Source organism: Urocitellus parryii, chromosome 7 (genome assembly GCF_045843805.1).
Source record: "Urocitellus parryii isolate mUroPar1 chromosome 7, mUroPar1.hap1, whole genome shotgun sequence".
In the NCBI taxonomy this organism is placed as follows: domain Eukaryota; kingdom Metazoa; phylum Chordata; class Mammalia; order Rodentia; family Sciuridae; genus Urocitellus; species Urocitellus parryii.
Window position 1 is genome coordinate 87,692,245 of NC_135537.1, and position 19,069 is coordinate 87,711,313.

At 35.1% G+C, this 19,069-nt stretch overlaps 1 pseudogene; it reads left to right on the plus strand.

The window, feature by feature from the left end:
- LOC144256019 (autism susceptibility gene 2 protein-like) overlaps window positions 1–19,069 on the plus strand; it is a 97,096-nt pseudogene that overhangs the window by 62,280 nt on the left and 15,747 nt on the right.

The window sequence follows — 19,069 nt, forward strand, 5'->3', positions numbered from 1 at the left end:
TCTGCAGGATCTATACCTGCAGATTCAACCAAAGTCAGGTGGAAGATATTTGAAAGAAATTATGCCTGGACTGAACACATACAGACTTTTTTCTTGCCATTATTCCCTACATAATTCAGTACAACAACTATTTACATAACACTTACATTGTGTTAGATGGTACAAGTAATCTAAAGATGATTTAAAGTAGATTGGGCATAGTCATGTGTTTAATGGAAATGTATATCATTTTTACTGTGTGTGTGTGTGTGTGTGTGTGTGTGTGTGTGTGTGTGTAGTGCTAGGGATGGAACCTAGGACCTCACACATGCTAAGCATACACTCTGCCACCGAGCTACACCCCCGGCCCAGTACCAGACCATGTTCTATGACTGATTTGAGTGTCTGTGGACTTGGGAATCAGAGAGGAGTTGGGTGAGGGGCCAGTCCTGGAATCAATCCCTCGTGGATGCAGAGGGACGACTGTATACATATTTTAAAAGCCCTTGAGATGCAAGAGCACATGAGGAGGAAAAAGCAGTGATGCCTTAGGCCTCTGTGGCTCCTAGAAAGGTACAGAGATTTTTTTTCTAAACTTTGAAATAAAGGCTAGTCAACTTGCGCAGCCCACTACCCATTCCCTATTGGAGAATTCTAGCCCATGGCCTTATGCCACTCTGAGCTGTAACAGTCTAGGATTTCCACAATCACTTGCTAGTCAATATGTCCAACTTGCCCCCATTACAGAAACCTGTTTTCTCCACGTTCTCCTTCTTCATTTTTTAGTTTCATTTTACTGGTAGATTATGTGCTTATAAAAAGCAATGCTGTGAAAAGTTCCTTTTTCTCCCCTGCTTCCACACACCCCATTCCTCAAAGTATCCCTATTCTTAAAAGCTTCATGTGGGCTGGGGTGTGGCTCAGTGAAGAGCACTTGCCTAGCACGATGTGAGGCGCTGGGTTTGATCCTCAACAACATGTAAAAATAAAAAAATAAAACAAAGCTATTGTGTCCATCTACAACTAAAAATTAAAAAAAAATTAAAAAGCTTCATGTGACACTTTAAATTATTAATTAAAATGTATTAATATTTTGGTATCAGCCTTCTTGCCTACTTTTTTTTAATCCACCCCCCCCCAGTACTGGGGACTGAACTCAGTGTCTTAGCAGAAGAACTTGACCACTGGGCTCCATTCCCAGCCCAGCCTCCATCCCTTTTACACCAAGGGGGTCCTGTCATAGTCCACACAATTTCACACAGCTTCCTTATTTTCTTCTTGTTCCCCCTCCTTTTTAAGAGCTGTAGTGTTCTAGTGCATGTAGCACCACCATTTATTTACTGTCCCTACCTGAAATCCAGGTAGTTTCCAGTTTTCTGTGTTACAAACTAGGCCTCACTGAATAACCTTAAATATACATGCACCGTTTGGCACATGGGTTGCTGTCTATGTGGGCGTGTTCCTAGAAGGTGTGCCTAAGTTTTTTGCCACTCGGCTAGGTCCCCCATGCTTTGGTACCATCTACAGACCTACGCCTTCTTCTCAGGGACCTGTCACATTCCCTGGGTCCCTTGGAGAGATTTACTTCACAGCAGTTGAAGTAACTGGTGTATCGTATGCATAACTCACACTACACAGTGAACACAAATTTATCTTTTATATTCTCTTTAAAATTCATCCTGTAGAGCTAGACACGAAGGTGCACACCTGTGATCCCAGTAGCTGAGGAGGCTGAAGCAGGAGGATCACAAGTTCAAAGTGTGAATGCAGCTCACCATTCCACCAAACATAGAGACTGAGCCCAGGGACAGTGATATGGGGCCATGTTCTCCAGACAGCTCAGTGCAACCCTTTCTGACCAATAAGTAGAGGACCCAATGTCTGTATGAGTGAACTGGAAAACCACAGGGGAGAAGCTAAACTCTTATAACTTTATAAGACCTCTTTTGTATGTATCTACACATTTTAAGAGTTGTAAGAAGAAATCAGTGTGTCCAATTGATTCTTTTTTGTGGATACTAGGGATTGAACTCAGGGGCACTTGACCACTGAGCCACATTCCTAGCCCTACTTTGTATTTTATTAGAGACAGGGTCTCACTGAGTTGCTTAGCGCCTCACTAAATTGCTGAGGCTGGCTTTGAACTCGTGATCCTGCTTCCTGGGATCACAGGTGTGCACACCCAGCTGGTTGATTAATTTTTAACTTTGAAACCTGGCCAAATGGGACTTCCAGGTGACTAGTTCCATGCATTTGGTTAATGCAGTTGGCATAGGAAATACCCAAGGACATGTGGAATTAGAAAACCATACTACTGAATAGAAATACTTTGGTGTGTTTGTGAATTCAATTCAGTTAATCTTCACTGATATACTAATAGACATTCTTTAACCTTTAATCTTTTCATTCATCTTTCCTACTAGAACTTAATGTGAGCTATACTTTGTCCTTCTTGTCCCTGAAATTTTTGAACCTAAAAGAGAGCTTGTCAAATTGTACTTCCCAGACCAGCAGGATCAGCATCAACAGGGAAATTGTTAGGAACTTGTTAGGATTAGAAGTACAAATGGGTCCCTCCCTACACCTAATGAATCAGACACTCAGAAATGGGGTCCAAGGCTCGAGTCTTATAATTATCCTCAGGGGGATTCTTATGTAAGATATTTCTGACACAGTAGATACAAAATCAAGACTTGCTAAAAAAATGAAATAAAGTTAATGAGTATGGTAGGATTACAAAAGTAAGGATCATATTTCTTGGAGGAGGAAGTTATTTGCTTTGTATATGTTTATTTGCAAACTACTGAGTAAAAGCATTTCTTTTATAGCAAGAATTTTTATCATGTACACCATGATTGGTTCAATTTAATAAGAAACAGTTTGTACTAATTGAAAAAATGTTACTTAGAACTTCAGACCAATCAAGAGGTAACTCTAAGCCTCTGTTAACAATAAAGATCTGCTTTCAGGACAAGAATACACTTGGTTTGTACCTGTAGATGCTTTTCTAGAATGTATCTCATTTATTTGTTTACCACAGAGTATTGCAAATGAGGCAAATTTTATTTTTACTTTGGCATGTGTGTTTTTAAACTTATTTTTAAAAAGTAATTATGTAGTATTTGACATTACATCTGGTGATGATAGCAGAGAAAATTTGTACTACTTGCTCAACAAGAAAGTGGGCCCACTCTTCAGAAGTGGCTGGGTGGTCTATGTTGATTTTTTTTGGTCAGTTTTGTAAACAGCTTATTAACTACCTTCAGGATATAGTCTCCTTTTTTACTAATGAAATTTCCCTAGACAATGAATTTGCCATATCTGAAATTTGCCAATTCCTCTTTACTGTCAAAATTCCCTTTTCCATATAAAAATTTGCCTGAACAAAATAATTTTGATGGCATAAATCTTTTAGGGATGTAATTCTTAAGTCATACCAAAGTAGCATATGGTATTCTACATATAATGGAAAGTCTAAACATATAATTGACAGAAATTGTAAAATGAATAATAGTTGATATGATACCACCTATTTTTTATAACTTTTTCTAACAGAGTTAAAGAATCCAATTTATTGAAACTATTTAGGTATTCCTTAATTATTCTGCTCAGTGAACAGAGTGGAGCAAATAGTACCAAACATAATCTGTTAGCTAAATCAGGATTTGGACAATTGAAAATAGGTTATATTTACATTACAAATCAAAATCACATATTTATTCAGGGTACACAGTGTACAGATAACCATGTTGGAGTGCAATTGAGAAGATAGAGTGTCAGAAACTTCTTCTGAACCCCAGGATCTGCACAAAATGTGAACTCCAATAACACAGAGGATATACTGTTCTGTACTTTGCAAATCTGAGATTATTCTGTTTTCATTGATTTGTTTTGAAAGAAAGGATTTATTTATGTGTAAGTTCAGTGTATCCACCATGATTAGAATTTAGTAAGCAATACAAAATATATTGAGTTGAGCTACATGAACTGCTTTTTGTAGGTCAAATCATCAAATATTTGCAATTTTATATGGCTCAACTTCACATTTTGTTTCAAAAGCCTCCTTTGAATTTTGTGAAATATTGTGCCCTATTTTTGGCTAATTTGTTATCGATTCTTTCAATTGCTGACTTTGGGGGTCTGCAAAACTCAATTCTATTTAGTGCTGTTACTGACCTGGTAAAACAATTTAGAAATTTCTTAGTAAAAATTTTAGGCACATTTTTAGTGCCTTGTTGCAATGAAAATTAAATAGTGTTCTTGCAGCTTTGAACAGCTGTTTCAACTTTGAAAAATATATAATTCTCTAAGAGAATAGTTTATAAAATAATAATAGCTTGCATAAGGAATAAATTTTATAGTGCTTAACATTTAAATTTCATATGTTATAAAATTGCTATAAGCAATTTAGAAATATGGCCTTATTTTCATAATAAAATAATTTATATCATATTTGACCTTCAATTTCACATACTGTTCATTTTACTTTAGTGCCTCCTCTCTTACTGCTTTGTGAATTGGGTAAATACAAATGTATTTCAAGTTCAGTTTTAGAAATACTAGCAATCTATTTCAATATCCTTTACATTTTTCACCCTTACACACTGATTGGCACAACTTGCTTCTAGAATCCCTGCACCCCGGCACAAGCCTTTGACATTGCAAACTGTGACTCAGAGAGCTGCACATCTATCTACACTCAATCACTACACATGAGACTGTTCAAATGTCGGGTTCCTTTTGTTCATCTGGCTGTTTTGAATTCAAGTAATTGTTTCAACATGTATTCAGCCTGAAACATTGAAGGCCGTGTCAGCTCCCCAAGAAGTTCAAATGGGGATGCTCTCCTAGTGCATCCAGCAGAGAACTTGCATTAACCATTTCTCTACAATGTATGTTATGTCTCAGAGTGTTTCAAAACATCATCCAGTATCCAAAAGAATTCTGTCTGCCTTAGTGCCAACTGATTCAGGATGCTGCAAACCCTGACAGGAAGTAAGTGCAATTCCAATGTTTAAGCATTTTTTTACCCTTTCCCTCAAATGTGAAATTGAGTTCTTTGACTCCCTGCCCTAATTCATACAAGTACATCAATGCTGTCGTCATTTGATGAGTTAACTGATCAAAGCTGTACTGTATTACAATTGTAAGCATTTTCAAACTTTAACCTAAATAAAGCTCCTATTTACTTAAAATAAAATGCCAATGATCAAAGGGATGGCTAACTGAAATTAGTTTGGTGGCTGTAAAGTACGACTAGCACATTTAGGTCTTGGTTTTCATTCCATGCAGACACTTCCATTTCAGTCTGAATTTATTTTAAGAACAGTAGTATGTAAATAGTATGTAATCTGTAGGAAACTTGATTGGGATTTGATTCCCGATTGCAAACCAGATGGCTTCCAACTTTGATTTTAGTGCTTTTATGAAATGTTCACAAAATCACTCAGATGATACAACTATTTCCCAAATTTGCTGTAAAAGATGACATCATTGAATCGATGTGTGATTGCCATTGAAATTACTAAAACTTTTAGGGATTGCTTTTGTTTTTCTGTTTGTTTGTGTGTTTCAATGAATGTAGAGGAATTTCTGCCTCATCAGTCTTTATTAAGAAGAACTACAGAGGGATAGTTGGTTTTGATTTTTTTAAATAGTACTGAAAATCAAATTCAAGCTATAAGATAGTAAGCATGACTTGTAATAGAAAACATGATTTCAAAAAAATCTAGGACTTTCCTCTTAAATGGTGGCTTAATTTTAACCAGAATTGCTCTGCTTTCTACGTAACCCAAGACAACATGATGATTCTGAATTGCCAGTGGAGTTTAACAATCAGGAATGGTGGCTTACTATTGCAAAATGAGCATGATTTCAGTTGATGTTTTTTCTTCTACAGACTCTGCTCAGTATAAATTATGCATATTCTTGAACATACAGAAATGCTGCCTTCCCTCAGAATTCCAAGTTAGACATACTCAAATATTGTATGGTATTATAATATATAAAGTCTTAACATTTTGAATCCTTCAGAAACCTATAATTTATATAACATTTTTATGAAGAAGGAAATTTAGTAAAATTTTCAATAAGTTTCATATCCATGAATAGTATTGTTTGTAAAAAATAAGTCTCTATATTTGTTTTAACTTCTATCAAATGACCTATGAACTAGTCAATGAAAAGCAATTAGCTTGAAAAAGAAACACCTGTCTTACTATCTCCATCATATTTAGATGAAATTAGCAGTACAAGAAGACACATAAAACTTTTATATGAATGAAAATTTGCTTCCCCACTTCGTTTTCTGATTTTTCTCTATATGATCTATTTATGACACTGAGATATGCCTGTGTTCATACCAGTGCCATGGTGATTTGGGTATTATAGCTTTGTAGTATATTTTGAAGTCAGGGAATATGGCATTTCCATATTGAGATATTTTGCACTTTCACATGAAAATTTTAGGATTTTTTTTTATTTCTGGGAATAATATCTTTGACTTTTTCATAGGAATTGCATTGAATGTGCAGATTGTTTTAGGTAATGTGGACAGTTTAGCAACATTAATTCTTCCACTGGGTAAATGGAAGACATCTCCTCATTTATTACCTGACTTCCTCAATTACTTTCATTAATATTCTGTGGTTTCAGGGTAAAGGTGTTTTGATCTCAATGTTAAATTCATTCCTATATGTTACTGTTTATAGCTATTATAAACAGGATTTTTGTTTCCTTTCTTTCTTTGATAGTTCACCATTAACTTATAGAAATATTACTAAATTTTGTAGGTTGATTTTTGTATCCTGCATCTTTACTCAATTTATCTTGGTGAGTCTCTCCTCTCTCTCTCTCTCTCTCTCTCTCTCTCTCTCTATATATATATATATATATATATATATATATATATATATATGTAAATAGATAGAGATATGGAGATAGATATAGATATATTTATAAATTTTAACTGCAAACAAGGGCATTTGACTTTTTTCTCTCCAATTTGAATATCTTTTCTATTTTCTTTTCTCTTGCCTAATTGCTCTGTTAATAGACTTGGTGACAATGAGCATGTTCCCTTGTCTCAGATCTTAGAGGAAAGGCTTTCAGCTCTTACCCCTTTGTTATAATGTTAACTGTGGTAAGCTATATATGGCTTTTACTGTATTTAAATATGTACCTTCTATACCTGATAAAGAAAGTGTGAAATAGACATAAATTTAATATTATTTATCCATCAAAAGGATAAAATTCTGTCAATTGTAATGGTATGGATTAACCTGAAAAACATTATGCTAAGTGAAATAAGACAGGCAACAAAAAACTGATGTCACATGATATCACTCAAATGTATAATTCAAAAAAGTTGTTCTTATAGAAATAGAGTATAGAATAGTGGTTACTAGAAACTAAGGAGGGGAGGTGGGGGAAGAATGAAGTTGGTAAGAAGTCACTCAGTAGGCATAGAGATAAAATTAGGAAGACTAAGTTCTGGTGTTCTATTTCACTATAGGATGACTAATGTTAAAACTATTGTTTAAAAATAGCCAGAAGTAAGGATTTTGCATTTTCTCAACACAAAGAAATCATAAATGTTTGAAATAGTGGTTGTGCTAATTAACATGAACTGATTATCCTCAGTGTATGCATATATGGGAACATTATCTTGTATCCCATAAATATGTATAATAATTATGTATCAATTATAAGTAAAAAAGAAATCATTTCCATATCTTTTCAGTTATTAAATTAATTCTCAACATGTATTTTCTCCTAAAGTAAAAGAAACATATGTGATGATAAGTTTTGTCATGAAAAAAATATTTAACATAAATTAAGGCCATAATTAGATTTGTATATTTTCTTTGTAGAATGAAAAGTTATCCAGGAGTTATAAAGTGTTTCCTGCTGAAGTTATATGTGTCAGTATCCTTTCTTATATTAATAATCATATAGTAAAGTGAAAGAATATTTAATATATTTATGCTCCAAATTACAAATATACATTTTTATTAATGTCTGATTTTAATATTCAGAAATTATAAAATAGCCACAGTGTATTCTTACCTGTGATATCACCTATATTAATAAATTATTTAATGATGCTATAGTTTTACTGAATAAGATAGTCTGGGAATAAAATTTTATATTTCTTTAAAATAATTCTTTAAGATTATAATAGATTCAATAATGGTGTGTATGAGTTTTCATAGTACATTATACCAATTAAGAAGTCTCTTACCTTTGATTATGACAAATGCATTTTATTTTATCTCAATAAACCAAGCATCAACAAACAGAACACCAAAAGCAAACATAGACAAAACTCCCTGGATAACAATTTTAAATGTATATTGAGCACAGGAAATAAAATGAAAATTTCCATTATATACATCAGAATTCTCCAGAAAAATAGAACGAACTGTAAATGTATTTATACAGAGAGAAAGAAATACACACACACACACACACACACACACACACACACACATTTTATGTATTGACTCATGTTATTATGTTATTGTGGGGACTTGGGAAGTCAAAAACCTCAAAATCTCCATGGTAGATCAGCAGGTGGGGACCCAGGGAATATGTGTAGTTTAAGTCCAAAGGCAGTCTGCTTGCAAAATTCTTCTTTCTTCCTTGGATATGAGGTGTTTTTTTGTTTTGTTTTTGTAAACGTCATGAACAGATTGGATGAGGCCTACCAATATTATGGAGGATAATCACCTTACTCAAAGTTTATTGGTATAAAACTATTAATCTCTTCTTTAAAAATACCCTCATAGAAACATATAAAATTATATTTGACCAAGTATCTGAGTACAATGACTTAGTTAATTTGACACATAGAATTAACTCTTACATACTTTGTATGCTAAGAACACAGATTATCTTCTTTTTCCAGTCACTGCAAAATATGCCACAAAGTAGGCACATTACTCACTATTTATAAATGAAAAAAAAATACAAGTTAAATAGGGAATATTTAATGCACTCTTCTGGGCACATTGTCTATTTACTTAGGAGGTGGAGAAAAGAAACACTTTTACATCATGAATTAATACAACACTATGTAAATCAGTATGGAGGTTCTTCAAAAATCTAGGATGACTATATGACCCACCTATACCATTCCTTGGTATTTATACTGAAATATTAAAATCAGCAAACTATAGGTATACATGCATACCTGTGTTTATAGCAGCACATTTCACAATAGCCAAACTGTGGAACCAGCCTAGATGTCTGTCAGTGGAGGAACAGATAAATAACACATGGTATAGATGCACAGTGGAGTTTTATTCAACTACAAAGAAGAATGAAATTGTGTAATTTGCAGGAAAATTGATGGAACTTGAGAATATTATGTTATCAAAAAGTCAATATTCACATGTTTTATATGTTGGAGCTAAGGAGGAAAAAGGAAAAGAAAGGAGTGTGAGTGTGTGTGTGTGTGTGTGTGTGTGTGTGTGTGTGTGTAGGAATCTCATGAAAATCAAAGGGAGGTCAGTAAAGTAAGGAAAAAGACCAAGGGGAAGGAGGAGGGGAGGGAAAATGGAAACACTGTTGATATTGGCTAAATACAGTGTTACATTGTATGCATATAGGGATATGTAAGAATGAATCCCACTGTCATATACAACTATAATGCACCAGTAAAAATATGTGGACAAAGTTAATTTGACACAGTAAAACTTTGACAAAGCCTAGAAATTCTGGAATAATTTGTTTCTAATCCTGGTTCACAAATTTTCTTTTTAAACCTTAAATTTTTCTCTGAAAAACCAGATGGGAAAGGAGGAGAGTAAACTGAAATTTAGGAAGCGACGAAGTCCATGTTTTTCAAATCAATGGCTTTTACTGAATTCAATATGTATAATAAGTAATTAATATTTACTTATGATTTTTTATCACTGTAAAGAATGAATTAATAAAAGTAGCTAACTTGTGGAATTTAAACTTTAATCTTAAAAGTTATGTAATGTTTTAGGTTTTGATCAAAGGTTTATCATATAAAATGATAAATTTATTGAATTAACCAAACTCCCAGTTTACTTCCCTTACATAGATATGACATGAGATAAGAAAGACTTAGATTTATGTGTAAATTTAGAAAGGAAGAAAAGAGAATTTGGTTCACTAGCAGAAAAAAAAATCTTTCTTAAACTTGAACTCTTAATTCTCTCTTCAACCACTCTCTTCTGCCCTATTGCCAATGGTCTGACCTAGTGCCAGTGGAATGACAAATTATAATTGATATACAAGACGTGTTTTGCTATCTTTTTCTGTCATAGAAACAAAGCCATGAAGAGTCTATCGAACAGTTTATTATACTAAGAGGTTGGTCTCCTTGCCTAAAATTGAATCCAGATTTCAAAATGAAGTTCCACTTTATACACATGCAGCAGGAAAGATCAAGCTTCAATGTTCCTAAAGCCAGACACCGAAAGAAACAGATAACCTACCTAAATTTAAATATTTTTTTCCAATTGTAACGTAGGGCTTATTGATTTGCTTGTTGATTTCATTACTTTTTCGAAATAAAACATATTTACTTCTTTTTTCACTGTTTTAAGGTAAATCCTAGTTTGTTAGTTATTTAGAACTTCCATCCTTTGTATGACTTTGGAAATAGCTGTGGGCACTGACTGACAGAGACTCAGCCCATCTCTTCCTCTTAATGCTGAAGCAACTAGAGACACTGAAACTATTCTTCTCTAACTTTCTTTGCATAAGAATCACAGCAAATCTGGCTAAAATGAAAACTGATATGGGGTCTGGAGAAGAGCCTCGGATTCTTTACATATTTAACAAGCTCCCAATCACAACAAATAATTATCCTTGTCATCATCTTTGTTAGCACTAATTTTTTTTCTCCCCAGGAATAAACTTCTACTCTTCTCCAAGTCAGCTGGATGGTATGAAAACCAAAGCCCTCAACCAAGTGTAGGTTTTTCCGTACTAGAGACATATTTTACATAACAAACGTAGTACCAGTAACATACATTTCAAATGTGTTTTAGATTTTTATTGTTTCCTAGTGACTTTTCCTAAGCAGTCAGATTCACACCCTGATGGATTTTATCAAACACAGATCAGCAATCCAAGGCTAATTCACTTCACAGAAGCATAACCATGACTTGTGGAGCAAGAAAAAGGCACAAGGCCAGATGATAAAAGAAAAAAAAAAAAACAGTTCTGGAGTACAGAAACCCATTTTATTTATCGTTACCTTTTCTAAACCAATCGCTTCAGAATAGCTTGGCAGTTCTGAATACACCATAAATTGCTTCAAGAGAAAACCAATTGCCATGATAAAGCCCTTTAAACCTTTAAAACTTGATATTATCAACAGAAAAATACATTAGAATTTTTCATCTATCCCATTGTTTAAAATGCATATTTTCTTCTTTATATTGCACACATTTGAAGGTTTCCATAATTCACCTCTAATTAAATCTAAGTGTTCTATTTCTATGTGCACCAATATTTTACTTATGCACTAGAATAGCTTGCTGGAACATGGAAATTTATATTATATTGCATTTAGAATTCACATTATAATATAATATAGATTTGATATTTAAATGCAAAGAGATATTTGAAATACACATTCCACTTTGGAATTTTTTCCTTTATAACTGGTATTTTCTATGTATTTTACATCCAAAAAAAATTACAGAAAAAATGTTTTGAAAGTATGAGCCATCATTTATTTGGCCCTTTTAATACAGTGATTTGAGGTTAGTGAGATCAGAACTAAGAGCAATATGGGAAACCAGTTATATGGTACAATACTAGGGAAATATTCAAGAGCAATTAGAATATTTACTATCTGGAATTCTTCTTGGATTCCTGTGGTCAAAAGGGGGGTTGGGACTAACCAATAGGCCAAAATTAAATGTCAGGAAGAACAATTTTCAAACTTCATGGAAAACCACAGACTTTTTCCCCTCCTCTTTCTCCTAAAGGTCATTTGCCTTCAATGTACTATAAAAATTTCAAGAGTCCAAGACCAAGAGAGAGTGTGTGCTTTTGTTGTAGAATACACTTTATAGAATAATATATGGTGAGAAAAAGCAATCTAAGCTTGTGACTTCCTATACCTCACTTTAAAAGATGTCTATTGCAACCATTTCCTGATTACCCAGTGATTATTAGCCATTCAATCCTGAAGTTGGGGTCCAGGGATCAGCTTTAAGGAGGTTTCAAGTTTATGGTTTTTGAGAAACTGAATGCCAAAATATGTATAAGTTTGTAAATAGTGGGATCACATGTTTTTCTGGGGAGAGATTTACAGTAGATTGTCCAATAGAATCACATAATGTAAAGACTATTGGTCTTTAAAAAAGGTAAAGTCTTTTAGTACACTGCAGGGAAAATACTTGCAAACTTATATTTTCAAGAGAATGAATATACTTACTTGAATTAACACTAAAATATCTGATAGATAGTTATTACTTGCAAGTATTACATAAAAGGAAAGACAGGATCTCCTCAGGTACTACCTACAGAGAAATTCCCAGAATACCCTCTTCCCCAGTCCACCGAGTTAGGCATCTCCACTGCTCCTGTCCTGATGGTACTTTGGTCAATTACAGGCCAACTCACCAGATTTCATGATGATGTTTTCATTCTGTGATTCCTCAATCTTATTTTGAAAATACTAATCACAACACAAAGTGTGTATTTCTCACCTTAATTTCTTTTTCTAATAAGCTAAACTTATATTAACCAATACATAAAAGCATGGTTCATATTAACTGAGTAGCCGTCGATATTTCGATATATGTAGACATTGTATAATGTTTAAATCAGACTAAACATCTCTATCTTCATATTGTCATTCTTTGATGGTAAATACTTCCAAAATCTTTTCTTCTAGCCTTTTAAAATGTATAGTATACTATTGTCATCTATAGTCTCCCTATTGTGCAATAGCACCTTAAATCCCTCAATGCCAGAGTACCTAAAAATAAATAGATCTTCAATATATATTTTGGGTTAAACAGTATGGATTGGAATTATACCATGGATAGGGGTACAAGTTGAGACTTGGTGTACTACATATTTGACAAATTTGCCTTAAACCAAAATAATAGACATTTAACCATTTTAAAGAATGGTTACTTCAAAGCTCTTCTATCCAAAATGAATTAATCCTATAGTTTTTTAAAAAAAAACAATTTAAAAGCAGCTTTCCTTCTTTTTTTCATTCTAGTAATACATATTATTAAGTGTAGTAATGAGAAATGTGTTCCTTTTTCTCTAAACACCACACTTTGAAGATCAAGAAATATATTACTGAGCTAGAAAACCAGTTGTCTTAAGATTTATGGGATTTGGAAAGATAGCTCAAAGACTCAACAATCACCCAAAGCACTTGCTCCTCACATGTTCCCATCTTCGGTTTAAACTTTCAGCTTTTATTGATATTGGATTGAGGGAAGAAGACTGGTGTCATGTGAAGGTCTGACAAGATTGCCTTGACTCACAAGGAAAGCATAAAGAAAATTTTCTCAAAGGCAACAGTGAAGGCTCAAAAGCCAACTATTTTTGCATGATTGACAACCACTAAGCAAACTCCCTAGGAAAGTAAGATTTGGCAAAATTTCTAATGTATACATTTTAGAGATAATGTTACACTAGTGAAAAGAGAAAATAATTTCCTGTTGGCATTTCATATGCACAGAATAAGTTTTCCCCTCAAAATGATACACATGGAAATGAATATAAATTCCAAGTTTGAGAAACAATTATTGAAAATTTTAAAAGCTCTTGATACAATACATAAATAAATTAAAATGTATTTTATATAAACTCTCAGAAATACTCCTAAGGATAAGAACATTTTCATGTAGTATATAGGTTTCTTAAATTTATATTAATAAAAAGGAAACTACATTCCAATTATTTTAGTGGTTATTCATAAAACATTCCATGGGATGTTTTATTGAAAATATTTTATAGATTTTTGTTCAAAAATCTACATTTCAACTTTTACTGTACACTACCATATACATGCATCAAAATTATCTAATCTACATTTTTTAAAAAAGTGTACTTATAGTGAAATACTGACACTGAGCTAAATAAAATTGTTTCCCTATGTTTTATAAACTGGATTTTGGAACGTGCATCTAGGAACATGACTTACCTGGACATTTCAAAACAAGATATTTTTATCTACCAATTATAGGTATTTTGAGCATTGTGGAGGTATAAAAGAGACTGGATCATTGATTATGGAAGAAAAATAAAAGAAACTATCCAAATATACTCCAAATTCAAAAGTGGCTTTAAAGAACACAAAAGTGCTACTCTAAATGGGATTCTTCAATTATTTATTAACTCAGGATATAAAATACTACTCAATAGAAAATCAGATGTTCAGTCTGAAATGAAAAATAAATATATATATATATATATATATATATATATATATATATATATATATACCCTGTTAGCAAGGATTATCCTCCAGAATGTGGGGACATTTGACATTAAAGTCATTTTTTTTCTATTTCTTTGTTTCAAGATAAATTTAGATTGAGCCTTCTATTCTGGACATAGAACACAAAGCTGCAAGTTGTCTTTTCCAAATTTGCTTCTTCTGTTTTAATATCAGTTTACATTATACATTATAGATATAATTAAACGCTACATTTTCAAATAAACATATCTTTCCTAAGTCAGAAAACAAAATTTTTTCCCATAACAAATGATCCATTGAAACATCATATCAATCTGTATTTATTGCCCACAATGCCTGTGGATAGGATTTCTCAGGAAATTTTAGAAATATCACCCATACCACAAACATTCATTTGGAACGCTTTGTCTCAAAACAAAAAAACATTAACCAAAATTACTTTGATCAAGAAACATAAAAATAAATATTGAAACTTCTCTGTGTGTATGGTCTAATATTTTCTCTCATGTACTTTAAGAAAATAAATTATTGTGCTTCACAAGTTTTTAGAAAACTGCCATTCTTACATGACTCAAATATTGAGTGTATAACCAACCACTAGGAAGATTTGGTTTATATAGATTTCCCACCTCAGACATCTTGTAAGGACAGAGCAAACACTTGTTTTTTAAATTCCCTTAAGTCCATAATTGTTTATACATTCGTGGCCAGAGCAGGAGTCAACTCTGATACTTCTTTTTTTTAATTAAGTTTGTTTATTTTCTAAATATTGACACTGGCTCTTGGAGAAAATCTTGATCTCTTCCTGTAAGTATGACTGTTTATGCAAATTGACTATGTGCTATATTCTAGCTTTGTTTTACCCTCTGGCTGGTCACCTCTTCACACAAGCCGAAGAATCTACTTTCCCACTTTTCTCCCTTTTCAAGTAGCCTAGTTTTATGTTATGATAGGTTGAGAGAAACAGTTACATTCCAACCTTTCTGGTTATTATTACCTTGTAAAAGAGTTCCTTTGGGCACACGTAAAATGCTCAGTTTTCTTTGGTTAATATCTCACATTGCACAGTCAGGAAGCTACATGTGCTCAGGGAAAGAAACTTTCTGAAATTTAAAATCTCATTGACATCCTGAAAAGTTGACTCCACACACTAATTTCTATTTGTTCTCTTTGTAGAATTATGACACTTTAAACAATTATAAGGTAACTAAAGAGTCTTTTATCTACATTGAAACAAGCAAAACAGAAAGAAAAGAAAGGATGTATTTCTAGATATTTTCCCAATGGTTCAAAGCTTTACTTTAAATGTTCCAAGAAGGGCTATTAATTTGTTACTATTCAATGTATGGTGTTTCATAAGTACCCTCATCCTGACATTTGTGACCTTTGAATCTTATAATATTCTATGATGTACAATAATTAGATTAAGCCCTTACTGCAGCAGAGCCCGAGGCCACAGGACCTCAGTCACAGGTGGAAAGCCAGCCACAGAGGGACCTCAGCCTGACTGTTCCCTCTGAACAAAGTCCCTCATTCTTTTGACTCATAACTCTTCAAAAAGTACATTTTTATTTACTTGAGACTAAATACAGAACCCTCTTCCACATGGCTGATACTGTTCTCCTGAGTGTATTTTCATTTCACAATTAAAATATTGTTTAATTAAAGAAAGCCTTAACATTAAAACAAATGCACCTTTTCTCCTTAAGCTCAATTCTTCATTGCTTAAAAGATGCAGTTTTATGAAATCTTAAGTATACATTCCAGAACTTAAATTGGTACCAACCCGTTATATGATCATTGATGTAGAAGACAAGAGCTTCTCTATACAAAGACCTTGAATACTTGATTGTGATATTTTGATTATGGGGTGAATACTGCATCATTTTTATCTGAAAATTTGCAAGTTTATTTGCTCAATGGTTTTTCTTTTCTTTTCTTTTTAATTTGTAAGTGAATCCAAATAAAGGAAAAGTCATAATTGCTTGTAGCCATGTTGATTCATCATTTACAGCTATTCCCATTTTGATTCTTAGATTGTCTTCTCATTTTGGTGGAAATGTTGCTCAGCAGATCAGCCAAGACTGAATTCATTCATACTTTAAATAGATAATTAGGCACTTTATTAGTCAAGAGCTTAGCTGAGAAATCAAGACTAGGAAATATTAGAAATCAATTAAGAATCACTTACTCTGGAGCCACTCAGAAGTGACGTGAGGCCTCTTCAGTAAGGAAAGGTGCATATGAGGGCCTTGCACCCATCACGTGGGCCACCTGTGTTGCTCAACACTGATGCAGAAAAATGTTCATGTGGACATTCAGGACCCAATAGGCCTGGGTCCCTCTTGGGACCTGCCCATGAGTGGTGCCACTTTGCCTTGCTCTGTGTCTTGCTGATTTAACGAGGGACCAGCTCACAGAATGGTTTCTGTGGAGCTCAGTGTGCCCAGGAGGTGGCTCAGGTTGGCAGCCTGAAGCCACGCTCTGTGCTCCATGGGCACACTCCACGGAGATGCCTAGGCTGGGGCTGGTGAGGCAGCCTAGGGGTCTGGACTTTGGAAAGTGTCCATGACCTCTGGTTCTCCAGCAGGGACAGTCTTCAGCTATATTCATTTTCTAGTGGTCAGCAGTGGGACAGAGCAAAGGAAATGGGAAGAGCATTGGGTTTCAGTGTGAATGTGAAGGGAACTGCCCACCTGGACAAGTTTCTGGTGGAGGGTGTTGGTCACTCCACTTCCTTCCTACAGGGCCCTGGGGGGTCCTCACACAGCCAGTTACAGGGTGATATAGGAAGTGCTTAGTCCCTCTTGCCTTGGGATCAGGACGCTACAGGCAGACGGCAGAGGCCGTGCTCAAGAATCTAAAACCCAGTCTTGGACTTGAAAGGAGTTCTGAAGGGGGCACCCTTGCACAGTCCCTGTGTAAGTGGGTTCAGTTCAGGACCAATGAGTCTGAAACCTCTGGGCACCACTGGAGAGAGCAACTGGAGTCAGCCTGAAAGAGACGTGTGGGTCTCAGTCCCTGCCAGAGCAGCTGGTGTGAGGGCCTTATTGGGAAGGTGCATTGTCATACTGTGACATGTGACACAACTGTGAGTTGGTGTGTCACTTAAATATCCACATGATGGTTTGGTCAAAGTGAACGGACCCAGAGGTGTAGAACCTCAGAGGTTTCCAAAGGCAGGAAAGATGTGTTCACATCATCTCCCAGTATTGCTGTACATTTTTCCTCCAGTTATGTCCTTTGTATGCTAATGAGTCAAGAAAATTTATATTTTTCACTCAAAATCATGTTTTTCCTGTCATCAGGTGGTCAGACTCACACATCAACAGCTTGGCTTGCATGACCTCCAGTGAGCTTGTCTATTGAGCAGGAGACATGATTCAAAGCTGGCCCTAAGAATCAGGGCCTTGTGTTAATCCCAAAGAGCTCCAAGTTCCAGGAGAGCTGAGAGCGAGAATGGCTCTGAGCTCTGCGTGCAGGCCCAGCAGTCCTGGGGGAGCCACACATGTTATTTGTTACATGGGATAATATTCCCAGACTTCTGTAATCTACCTTTTAGGAGAACTGGCAGCTCTATTTAAAGATTAAACTGAGTCATTTTATTTTACCCTTCCACAAATATTTGTCATCATTTTAGATGAGAGAATTAAATTGTCCTCTGGAACTGCCACTTCTAGAACAACCTAATGAAGCACAGATTGTGAATATGTTCTCATTTCGTCAAACTATTAAAAATCTAAAAGCACTGATTGAGTTTTAATGGTATAAAATCCTGGCACTCATGAGGAATTGCTTCTTTTTCTTTCCTTTTTCTTTTTTCTAATTAACTTGTGATTTTCTGGGCATTTTATCAGCCTAGCATCCCTCCTATTTTGGATATGCATGAAACCTCTACCCATTTAGGACTCAATTGTGATTCACCAATTAATAATTAGAAACCTCCCTTTCTAATGGCGTTCTCATCTGGGACACCATTTGTTGGCTGACTGATTCTGAACTACTTTTAAATCAGACATTCGTGCGCATCTGTGTGATCACCCTCCCCATCCTGGTTCTTCACTAGTGGCACCTGGCTGAGTTGCCTGGCTCGCTCCTGTTGGTGTCTTTCTGTGGGAGGGGAATATGAACATGTCACCTGCCTTCGACTAAATCTGGCCGCAGCTCTTCCACTCCGACCCTCCTGCAGTGTCGGGCATCCCCCACATGATCCCACCCACAGGCCCTTTTGGTTCACTACAAGGAGCATTTCAGCCCAAGGTAAGGAGGGCACAGGGAAGACCCAGGGGTGTGTCTTGCTGGGCACGAGGGGGTCTGCCCCTTCTTCCTGCACAGTGACTGACTTCTCAGATCCTAAGTGACCTCGGGGATTAGAGTGAGAGGATTTTCTTCTAGTCCATTTAGTTTTAATCCTCCGCAAAAATTGAGGCTTCAGTTGGTACTCCCACGTGATCTCAGCTGAGCTTCTCTGTCCCCTGTGGAAGATGCCACCACGAGCATGGGCTTCTGTCAGGGAGCCATGACCTCTGAGCCCAGCTGACTTTTGAGGCAGAGATGGGAGGCTGGGCCTTACAGTTTTCCAAGGAAGAGGCTGGACTGAAGTCCCAGGGGTGCAGCAGTCTGTGTTGTTGTATCGGGGAGATTCCCCTCCTG